This window comes from Cryptomeria japonica, chromosome 3 (assembly GCF_030272615.1).
Source record: "Cryptomeria japonica chromosome 3, Sugi_1.0, whole genome shotgun sequence".
NCBI classification, from domain to species: domain Eukaryota; kingdom Viridiplantae; phylum Streptophyta; class Pinopsida; order Cupressales; family Cupressaceae; genus Cryptomeria; species Cryptomeria japonica.
The window spans coordinates 943,373,245-943,385,800 of record NC_081407.1 but is presented as its reverse complement, the minus strand read 5'-3'; positions in this window follow the sequence as shown (position 1 = coordinate 943,385,800).

The window sequence follows — 12,556 nt, the reverse complement described above, 5'->3', positions numbered from 1 at the left end:
TCCAAGACAGTTTTTTGGCTTAGAACATCAGAACTTCTTGGACCTATTTGTTATTGGTGAATCTTGCGAATCTCTTTCATAGCTTGCAGAGTTCAGTTCATTGTTTCTAATGTTCCTTGGCATGTGGCTGACCTTCCCTTGGGTTCGCACTTCATCCTTTGGATTTTACGGAGGAATCTCTTTGGCAGAGGCCGACCTTGTGTTTCACATATTTCATCTTGATACATCGGCGTTTGTTTCATCTTGGGCTGACATGGATCATCCTTGATCATATAAATCAATGTAATCAAGCCTGTAATAGGAAGTGATTAGAAGATAGAAGATAAATATAAGGATTAGGAGTTTCAAGAGTTGGCTTGTATTCTTGCTTGAGCCGGATGTTGCATAACATGCATAGCTTGTAATCAGACCCGTGAGCTGAATATTATAGCCCGCATGTTAGTGACAAATTGTAACCAATTTCTTTGATTTAATACATCTGATTTTGCATTGCATCCATCATATTGTTTTGATTGTGTTGTGTTAAGTTCTGCACTGTCCAGATTGTTCTCCTTGAGGACCCTCCTAATAGTGTCTACACCAGTAATACTCAGGTTGTGTTGGGAAAATTATTGTTTCTTGAATTTTCTATGTGATAGGTGGTGTGCTTCTAGAGGATGCTTAGCTTGTAAGGTTGAAATCTTCAACTTTGCATGGTATCAAAGTAGATCCGCTAAGTTCCTTTCCCCATTCTTGAGGGATCCAACCTTAAGAGAATTTTATCTATAGATTGGGATCAAATAGAGGTTGGCATTGCATTGATAGCATCTGAAAACCTATAGATTGGCTATTGTTTTGTCAAAATCCGAGTAGTTGAAATTTTGGGTCAATTTGTTTGAGGGTACAAAAATTGAGGCAAAAATTGAGGGTGAGAAAATAATTTGGGCATTTTAGAGAAAATCTAACCTCACCATTGCACTTAGGAACAAACATCCAAACGTCACTTCTAACAAAGTGAAGATCCTAACAGATCTGAGGGAAATCCCTTAACCGGGTCACATCTAGCAACGTGTTTGTAATCTTTAACAGGATTTTCTTTTAACCGAGCATACTCTAGACGAGTATATTTCTTAGTGGGTCCGAAATCCCACAGTGGTTTTTCCCTATTTGGATTTCCATGTTAAATCTGGTGTTATGAGGTTTATATTGTTCATATGCTTTTGAGTTTGCATGTTTGACAGTTTTGGTTATATGACTGATATATATGTTACTGAGGTTGAATCTGATGTTTTTATGGATGATTATATTTGTATGATTCACCCCCCCCGCCCTCATCTTGTTGGCTATTGGATCTGTACTTATATTAAGTATCAAAACTATCAATTGGTATCAGAGCATTGGACTCCGAAAGAAAAGTTTAAAGGCACTTGAGTTAAAGATCCAAAGATGTATAAGAGGGATGCACCGAAGCTGAATAAGTCAAGTTTCTCTACATGGCAGAAAAGGATGAAGCTACATCTATTAGGAATTGGAGAATATGTTGTATACTATCTAGAGAATGATTTTGTTGCACCGAGCACCTATCCATTGACTATGGAAGAAATAAGGGCAAAGAAAGAACACATTCAGGCAACGATTGAAATAACATCTGCATTGACAGACTCAGAGTTTAATGATCTAGAAGGATGTATTGATGCAAAGGCAATGTGGACTAAGCTCATATCAGTATATGGAGGAGATGAACATGTTCAAAGAGCAAAAGTGGATAGTTTAAGAGGACAACTTGAATCTATGAGGATGAATGAAGGTGAGAACATAACTCAGTATAGTACAAGACTAAAGGAGATTGTAAATCAAATCAAAGGAGCAGGAGGAACTATTGAAGAAAAGGATGTAACAAGTAAGTTGTTAAGAACCCTTCTACCTACCTATGCAATCCGAGTCTCTGCAATCAATGAATTGAGGTCTGTACCCAATATGCCAGTTTCTTTAGATGCTACTATTGGTAAGCTACATGCATTTGAGTTAAGTAACTCTGATAATAGTGGGTCATCGGTAAATAAAGTTGAATCTGCATTCAGTTCTTTTCATATTGATGAAACTGATGATTACAATGATAGAAAGTATAAGTACTCTGAAGGGAATCACAGTGGAGCAAGTGAAAGATTTCACAAAAACATGGAGGAGGTACACAAACTGTATGAGGAAATCAAAAAGCAAGAAGAGTTTGAAGCACTATTAGCTAGAAGGCTACCGAGAGGAAAAGGTAAGTATAAAGGAAAGCTACCTTTAAAATGTTTCAATTGTGATAAGATAGGACATATGGCTTCTAACTGTCCTAACAAAGAATCTAGTGAAAAGAGAGATTACCGAGATGATAGACAAAAAGATGATCATTACAGAGGACACCGAGACTTTAGGAGAAGAGATAAAAAGACATGCCTAATAGCTGATGAGGAATCTAATGATGATAAATAAGAAGAAACTGATATAGAGGAAGTTGTTTATGTGGCTATTAAAGATGGATTAGATGAAGAAAGGTATGAAGAAAAAGCTTTAATATCTCATATAAATACTAATGATTCTTGGATTATAGATAGTGGTTTCTCACATCACATGACAGGTGATAAACACAAGTTTATTAAATTAGATGATTATGATGGAGGCTATGTAAGATTTGTTAATGATGCACCATGTCCGGTAAGAGGTAAAGGATCCATAACACTTGTTGACAATGCTAAATGTAATGATGTTTATTGGGTTGAAGGTTTGAAATACAATTTGTTGAGTGTAGCACAACTAAACAACATAGGTTACTGAATAGAGTTTGAAAAAGGAATTGTCAAAGTTCATGACAAGCATGGAAAGTTAGCTGCTACCCGAACACAAACAAGAGGTAATACATTTCATCTTGACTCAACTCGGAATAAATGTCTATATGCAAGAATAGATGATACCTGGTTATGGCATAAAAGGTTTTGTCATGTTAAGTTTGATAATCCGATCAAAATAAGTAAGAAGCACCGAGTAAGAGGTCTACCGAGTCTTGAAAAACCTGAGAATGTTATGTGTCGAGGATGCCAGATGGGTAAGATAACAAGATCAAGCTTTATAAGTAAGTCCTACACTTCTAAGGGAATTTTAGATCTTGTGCATACTGATCTTTGTGGTCCTATGAAAGTTCAAAGTTATTATGGTGATAAATATTTCATATTATTTGTGGATGATTACTCAAGGATGATGTCAGTAATGTTTTTAAAAGAAAAATCAGAAGCTTTTCAAATGTTTAAAAGGTACAAGGCTAGAGTTGAAAATGAAACAGGAAGACAACTGAAATGTCTCAGATCAGATAGAGGAGGAGAGTTTACATCTGATGAGTTCAACTTATTTTGCAATGATCATGGTATAAAAAGACAAGTCTCTGCACCGAGAAATCCATACCAGAATGGGATAGCTGAGAGAAGGAACAGATCTATTGTGGATTGTGCCAGAACCTTGATGACTAAAAAGAAAGTTCCACAAACATTTGGAGAGAAGCAATAAGTACAGTTGTTTACACCTTGAATTGAGTTCAATTGAAGTAAGGTACTTTGAAGACACCTTATGAAATCTGGTATGACAAGAAACCTAATATAAGTTATTTTAAAATCTTTGGGAGTAGATGCTATGTTCATAAAGATGATAGAAATGGCAAGTTTGATTAGAAAAGTGAAGAAGGAATGTTTCTAGGTTATTCTTCTAGAAGCAAAGCATTTAAATGTCTGATCAAATCATCTAACAAAATAGTAGAAAGTGCAAATGTGAAAATTGATGAATTTGCAGAAAGAAATCATGAAGGAAACTCCAAAGAACCAGAACATTATGAAGGATTTGTCTATGTGCAACCGAGAAGTCCTACCGAGATAACTGTTGAAGAAAATGAAGAAAATATCCAGTTACTAAGTGATGAAGAAGATCATACAGAGCCTACCAAGCCTACCGAGCCTGTATTAGCCAAGTATGTCAGAAGACATCATGCACCAAATCAGATTATAGGAGATAAGGATGATCTAGTGATGACAAGGAACAAACTGAGACATAACACATGTTTGATATCTGAATTTGAACCAAGAATAGTGAAAGAGGCATTTAATAGTGAAGATTGGATAAATTCTATGATAGAAGAGATTGATCAAATCAAGAAGAATGATACATGGACACTGGTCCTAAGACCGAAGGACAAAAATGTAATCAGTACAAAGTGGATCTTCCAAAACAAGCTAAATGAAAAGGGTGAGGTCATTCGGAATAAAGCAAGACTAGTTTGCAAAGGTTATGCCCAAGAAGAAGGAATTGATTATGGTGAGACTTTTGCACCTGTGGCAAGACTTGAAGGAGTAAGAACATTGTTGGCATATGCTGTCAAATGGATGTCAAATCTGCATTTCTGAATGGTATATTAGAAGAAGAAGTTTTCATTGAACAACTTGAAGGATTTGTTGAAGGAGAAAATAATGATCAGGTATGTAAATTGAACAAAGTTTTATATGGTCTAAAACATGCACTCAGAGCATGGTATGAGAGATTGCACTCATATTTGATCAAAATTGGTTTTATAAGAACAAGTGAGAACAACAATATGTACATGAAGAATAATGAAAATGGAATACTGATCTCAACCATATTTGTTGATGATATTATCTTTAGTGAAAATGACTCTCTATGCAAGAACTTTGGAAATGAAATGAGTAAAGAATTTGAGATGTCATTAATCGGTGAGATTACATATTTTATAGGTCTGCAGATACTGCAAATGAAAGATGAGATTTTCATTACCCAATCCAAGTACATAAAGGAAATCTTGAAGAAATTTGGAATGGAGGATTCAAAACTAGTAAGTACTCCTATGACTACCAACTGTAAACTATCAAAGAATGATGAATCTGTATCTATTGATAAGACACTTTACTGATCTATGATTGGAAAGTTGCAATATGTTGTTCTCAGCAGGTTAGATATAGCACATGCAGTAGGTATTGTTGCAGGATTTTCTGCAGATCCTAAGGAAACACACATGACGGCAATCAAAAGAATTTTTCAGATACTTAAAAGGCACTAAAGATTATGGTTTGGTATATCAGAAAGGAAATGAGTTTGATTTAAAAGTTTATACTGATGCTGATTGGGTAGGCAACATTGATGACAGGAAAAGCACAAGTGGAGGAGCTTTCTTTTTAGGAGAAAGACTAGTGAGTTGGCTTAGCAAGAAACAAGGATGTGTTTCTCAGTCAATAGCAGAAGCTGAATATGTTGCTGTAGCACTGAATTGCACCAATATAGCATGGATTGAAAAACTATTGGAAGGTATAAATGAGCAAGTTATAAAGGTAGTAACTATATTCTATGATAACACTAGTGCCATTAACATTTCAAAGAATCCTTTTATGCACTCTAAGAAAAAGCACATCTCTATCAAATATCATTATCTTAGAGAAGAAGTTCAAGAGAAGAAAGTGGTTTTGGAGTATGTTAGTACAAAGGAGCAAATAGCAAATATCTTCACCAAGCCACTGCCAAAGGACACTTTTGAATATCTCAGAAGTCAGTTAGGGGTCCTACCCCTATCTTCCATTCACTGACCGAGTTCGGTGAAAGCATCAATTCGATGACTCTACATAATATCTTTAGGAGTTGATGCTGATTTACACACTTTAGGAGGTTTTTATAAAGGTGTGTAGGAAACAATAAACAGGGAACAGGAATTGAAGACAAATGCTTCGACTGAAACTCAGTTGATACACAACAGCAGGAAATAACTTCTTACAGAAAGCAACTATGTTTTAGTTCTTTACTTTTTGGCATTGTTGTCAAAGGGGGAGAAGACCAATATAAGGGAGAAGACCTATCAGACCAATATAGGGGAGAATACCTATCAGGGGAGAAGACTAAGAGAAAACTGAGCAGACTACAGATTGGAAAGATGACTAAATGAGGAGAAGTCTAATGTTTGGGGGAGAGCATTTCAGCATTTCAGAATTTCACAGCAATCTGAATCCGAATCAATAAAGTCAAATCAATTGGTTTTGCCATCAATGCTAAAGGGGGAGATTGTTGGCATTATAATAGACAAGAAGAAGGTTGGCATTCCAATTACAATGAGAGATTGTTGACATTTCAATAAGGATATTGAGAAGGTTGTTGATGACTATGGATATAACTGATTAAGGATGATCTTACTGTCTTAATATTATTATTTTGTCATTGATGTCAAGAAATTGATTTTCTAATTCAGTATGATTTTGCCATATCTTAAGAAGTATGATTTGATGAGTATAAAGATGTCGGTAAAAGACACAACAAGAATATGATGAATAAGGGGATAAGTTATTCAATGGGAACCTATTACTGAGTTAGACAATGATGAGATCATGATGTTTAGATTGTTTTGATATCCTACATATGCTATTGTTTGAAAGGTTAATACTATACTATGTTACCAAGCAAAGAACCTAGTCGGTAAACCCAAAGGAACCTAGTCGGTAAACCCTAAGGTTATCGCTATCGGTTAATGAAGGCAGAATGTCTACCAAGTGAAGTTTAGTATTTACCGAGTTACAACCAAGCTATAACATAATGCATTAAATGTTTACATGTGATATTTAATGAAGGAAGCTAATGAGCTGGAGAGGATTAAATGATTGGTAAGCCGTGTATGAAGATTGTTAAAGAATCTATGGTAAAGAAAGATCACCAGGAAGATCTACAGCTCAGATTGAACTGCAATACCCTAACACAAGTTCCAAGGTGAAAATGCAAGTTCCAAGGTGAGGTAAAACATTTTCAAATCAAAGGATACATTGAACCTGGACAAGATTGAAGATCTGATGGCTATGATTGATCATGGTAAATGTGATCAAGGAGATGAAATGGTAGGAAGATTGTTTATAAATAGGAAACTGTTGATAAACAATGCATGCAGGCAAGTGTATGCATAGGGATGCTACATAGTGATTACTGAGCACAGAAGCTTGAAGACCTATTTTGATAACAGAGTATAGAGCCCAACAGAGGGACAAGATAAGTCCTATGAATGATTGTATTGAGAAAATAAGAATCTGCTTCAACTTTTTTAGATGTGAAGTTGCAGACATATTTTTATTACTGTTATTTTGAGAAGTAGCAGAAAATCTCTTAACCGAGTGGACTTAACAGTCTTATTTGTAAATCCTCTAGCAAGGTGACATTCTGATTGAGTGTTTGAAATCCTTTAACAAGGTCACTTCTAACAAAGTGAAGATCCTAACAAATCTGAGGGAAATTCCTTAACCAGGTCACATCTAGCAATGTGTTTGTAATCTTTAACAGGATTTTCTTTTAACCGAGCATACTCTAGAAGAGTATATTTCTTAGTGGGTCCAAAATCCCACAGTGGATTTTCCCTATTTGGATTTCCATGTTAAATCTGGTTTTATGAGGTTTATATTGTTCGTATGCTTTTGAGTTTGTATGTTTGACAGTTTTGGTTATATGATTGATTTATATGTTACCGAGGTTGAATCTGATGTTTTTATGGATGATTAAGTTTGTATGATTCACCCCCCCCTCTCATCTTGTTGGCTATTGGATCTGTACTTATATTAAGTATCAGAACAATCAGAAGACATGGACTGGAAGTTTGGTTTTGGTGTTTTTCTTATTGGTCTAATCGGGTTGACAGATTTGCCTTTACTAGCAGATAGGTCTAGGTTATGGACCGGTACTCCAAATTAGAAAGGCACATTATGGAGATTGTTTATTGATTGGATACTGTGGTAAATGTATTGAGCCGACATGTTGAATCACATAAAGACTTATTTGTAATTGATTTAATTGTAATATCTTTAGTGAGCCGACCTATAAATTTGGTCTTAGGTTTTGTATAAATGATTGTAATATCTTATTGAAGATCGGGATATAGGATATGGTATGAGTGTGTTCGAATATTGAAGAGCGAAAATAAGCTGATCCTTGTGCGAATCACTCAGACATCATTTCAAGGTTGAACGAAAGTTATGAAGGTGTTTTTGACACTCATGTTCAGAGCTTAACCGATACTGAATCCAACATTTGTGATGCTATTTTGAGCAGTACATTATCATTGGATTTAACCATCCAATTGTGTAGTCAGTGTGACTCCTATTTTGTGATTGAGTAGTGAGCTCTAGGCAGTTGGTCTTTCTGCATGTGCAGATCCCATTTGTATACACATACTATCTGCAGTAGTATCATCTGATTGTGGGTGAGGCTTCCCACCTTGGTTTTTCCCTTATCGGGTTTCCACGTCAAAATATCTATGTCATGTGTTGTGGATGTTGTTTCTCTTTATGTTTTATGCATTAAGTTAAACCGGTACTGCTATGTCTGTTAATCTGTTTTACCGGCACAACAAATCTTGGTTTATGGTATCCTAAAGATAAAATTTTTGATTTTTGTGCATACATTGATGCAAATTGGGCAGAAGATGTAGATGACAGAAAGAGTACCACTGGTGGTGCATTCTTTCTTGGTAGAAGATTGATTTCGTGGATAAGAAAGAAGCAAACTTGTACATCATTATCAACAGTAGAATTAGAATATGTTGCAGCAGCAACTAATTGTACTCAGGTATTATGGATCAAGCAAATGTTGAAGGATATAAAGGTAAAATGCAAAGAACCAATAATCATTTATTGTGAAAATTCAACAACAATTGATATATCAAAGAATCTGGTATTTCACTCTAAGACAAAGCATGTTTCTATTAAGTATAATTTTCTGAAAGGGAATGTTGAACCAAATGAAGTGAAATTGGTTTATGTGAATACTAAAGAGAAAATTCCAGATATCTTTACAAAGCCTTTGCCTAAGGAAATATTTGAATATCTCAGAGAGAAGCTTGGGGTAATTTCCCCACCAGCAGAGACTTAGATGATGAAGATTGGCATCAAACCAACAGGGACTAATAGAAAAATATTTTTCTGACTTTGATGAAGGAGAGCTACTTCTCAGGGGGAGTAGTTGGTTGAATGTTAAGTTTTGAATTCTTAACTACTTTGGCATTTGATGTCAAAGGGGGAGAGATATCTATGGAAAAAAAATGTATTTGGGGAGAGATGATCATTCTACTTGGAGAGATATACTCTTTTGGATATATGCATTTTTGGTTTTGGTTTCTATTTCTATTACAGAACTTTGTATCGATCTACCTTTGGGAGATTGTTGGTCTATTAGTTTTTGGCATTCTGTTTTTGGCACTTAGATGTTTTTCCATCTAGTGTTGCCATCAATGCCAAAGGGGGAGATTGTTGGTATTATGGATGTCTTCGTCATGTGTTGCATTGGTTTTGTCATTGATGTCAACACTTGTCTTCTTGGAGGTTTATGTTATGTTCACCGATATGGTTAGTGGCTTATGCACAGTCACCGGTATGTGTTCACCAGCAGGTTATATTGTTCACCGGCAGTGATGATGACTTGTTATCATCTAGAGATCATTTGGTTATGTCGAAGACATAGAATGGAAGTTTGGATTTGGTGTTTTTCTTATTGGTCTAATTTGGTTGATAGATTTGCCTTTACCGACATATAGGTCTAGGTTATGGACTAGTACTCCAAATCAGCACTTCACATTATGGAGATTGTTTATTGATTGGATATTATGGTAAATGTATTGAACCGACATGTTGAATCACATCAAGACTTTTTTGTAATTGATTTAATTGTAATATCTTTAGTGAGCCGACCTATACATTTGGTCTTAGGTTTTGTATAAATGATTTTAAAATCTTATTGAAGATCGGGATATAGGATATGGTATGAGTGTGTTCGAATATTGAAGAGCAAAAATAAGCAGATCCTTGTGCGAATTACACAGACATTATTTAAAGATTGAAGGAAGGTTATGATGGTGTTTTGCACACTCATGTTCAGAGATTAACTGGTACTGAATCCAACATTTGTGATGTTATTTTGAGAAATACATTATCATTGGATTTAACCATCCAATTGTGTAGTCAGTGTGACTCTTATTTTGTGATTGAGCAGTGAGCTCTAGGTAGTTGGCCTTTCTGCATGTGCAGACCCCATTTGTATACACATACTATCTGTAGTAGTATCATCTGATTGTGGGTAAGGTTTCCGACCATGGTTTTTCGCTTACTGGGTTTCTACGTCAAAATCTATGTGTCATGTGTTGTGGATGTTGTTTCTCTTTATGTTTTATGCATTAAGTTAAACCGATACTCCTATATTTGTTAATTTGTTTTACCAGCACAACAAATCTTGGTTTATGGTATCCTAAAGATGAAAATTTTGATTTATGTGCATACACTGATGCAAATTGGGTAGAAGATGTAGATGACAGAAAGAGTACCACTGGCAGTGCATTGATTTCTTGGCAGAAGATTGATTTCATGGATAAGTAAGAAGCAAACTTGTACATCATTATCAATAGCAGAATCATAATATGTCGCAGCAACAACTAATTGTACTCAGGTATTATGGATCAAACAAATGTTGAAGGATATAAAGGTAAAATGCAAAGAACCAATAATCATTTATTGTGATAACTCAACAAAAATTGATATATCAAAGAATTCAGTATTTCACTCTAAGACAAAACATGTTTCTATTAAGTATAATTTTCTGAAAGAGAATGTTGAAGCAAACGAAGTGAAATTGGTTTATGTGAATACTAAAGAGAAAATTCCAGATATCTTTACAAAGTCTTTGCCTAAGGAAACATTTGAATATCTCAGAGAGAAACTTGGGGTAATTTCCCCACCAGCAGAGACTTAGATGATGAAGATTGGCATCAAACCGACAGGGACTAATAGAAAAATCTTTTTCTGGCTTTGATAAAGGAGAGCTACTTCTCAGGGGGAGTAGTTGGTTGAATGTTAAGTTTTGAATTCTTAACTGCCTTGGCATTTGATATCAAAGGGGGGGAGATATCTATGGAAAAACTTTGTATTTGGGGAGAGATGATCATTGTACTTGGAGAGATAAACGCTTTTGGATATATGTATTTTTGGTTTTGGTTTCTATTTCTGTTATAGAACTTCATATCGATCTACCTTTGGGAGATTGTTGGTCTATTGGTTTTTGGCATTCTGTTTTTGGCACTTAGATGTTTTTCCATCTAGTGTTTCCACCAAAGCCAAAGGGGGAGATTGTTGGTATTATGGATGTCTTCATCATGTTTTGCATTGGTTTTGTCATTGATGTCAATACTTGTCTTCTTGGAGGTTTATGTTATGTTCACTAGTATGGTTAGTGGCTTATGCACAGTCACCGGTATGCGTTCACCAACAGGTTATATTGTTCACCAGCAGTGATGATGACTTGCTATCATCTGGAGATCATTTAGTTATGTCAAAGACATGGATTGGAAGTTTGGATTTGGTGTTTTTCTTATTGGTCTAATCAGGTTGACAGATTTGCCTTTACCAGCAAATAGGTCTATGTTATGGACCGGTATTCCAAATCAACACGACACATTATGGAGATTGTTTATTGATTGGATAATATGGTAAATGTATTGAGATGACATGTTGAATCGCATCAAGACTTATTTGTAATTGATTTAATTGTAATATCTTTAGTGAGCCGACCTATACATTTGGTCTTAGGTTTTGTATAAATGATTGTAAGATCTTATTGAAGATCGGGATATAGGATATGGTATGAGTGTGTTTGAATATTGAAGAGCGAAAATAAGCAGATCCTTGTGCAAATCACACAGACATTATTTGAAGGTTGAAGGAAGGTTATGAAGGTGTTTTTGACACTCATGTTCAGAGATTAACCGGTACTTATTCCAACATTTGTGATGCTATTTTGAGCAGTACATTATCATTGTATTTAACCATCCAATTATGTAGTCAACGTGACTCCTTTTTTGTAATTGAGCAGTGAGCTCTAAGCAGTTGGCCTTTCTGCATGTGTAGACCCCATTTGTATACACATACTATCTACAGTAGTATCATCTGATTGTGGGTAAGGTTTCCCATCGTGGTTTTTCCCTTACCGGGTTTCCACGTCAAAATCTCTATGTCATGTGTTGTGGATGTTATTTCTCTTTATGTTTTATGCATTAAGTTAAACTGGTACTGCTATATCTGTTAATCTATTTTACCAGCACTTAAGTTTGGTTTACAGGCATTAAGTTTAAGTTGGAATAATTTGCATTTGGATTACAATTTATTGACAACTGGTTCACAACTGATTCACCCCCCCCTCATTTGTCCTTCCCGAGACCTAACAATCCATATGTATCTTGTGCAAGCTTGAAAAGTTCAATGTAAGAAAACACATTTTTTTTCTATTATTTTTGTTGGCATTTGCATGAAGATTGCATTAATGATATGTTGATGTAATTGATGTCAATTAATCGATAATGATGTTTTGTAACTGGTAGGAAAAATTTGTGGAGTGAAACGGTATTGCTATGTACTGGAGAGATGAACCGGTAAACCCTACCTGTTGATTTGATAAACCCTAACTGATTAAGTTTGGTGAACTGGTTATATTGGTTTATGATCTGATGATGAGCGGTAATGATTATGACACATATAATTAG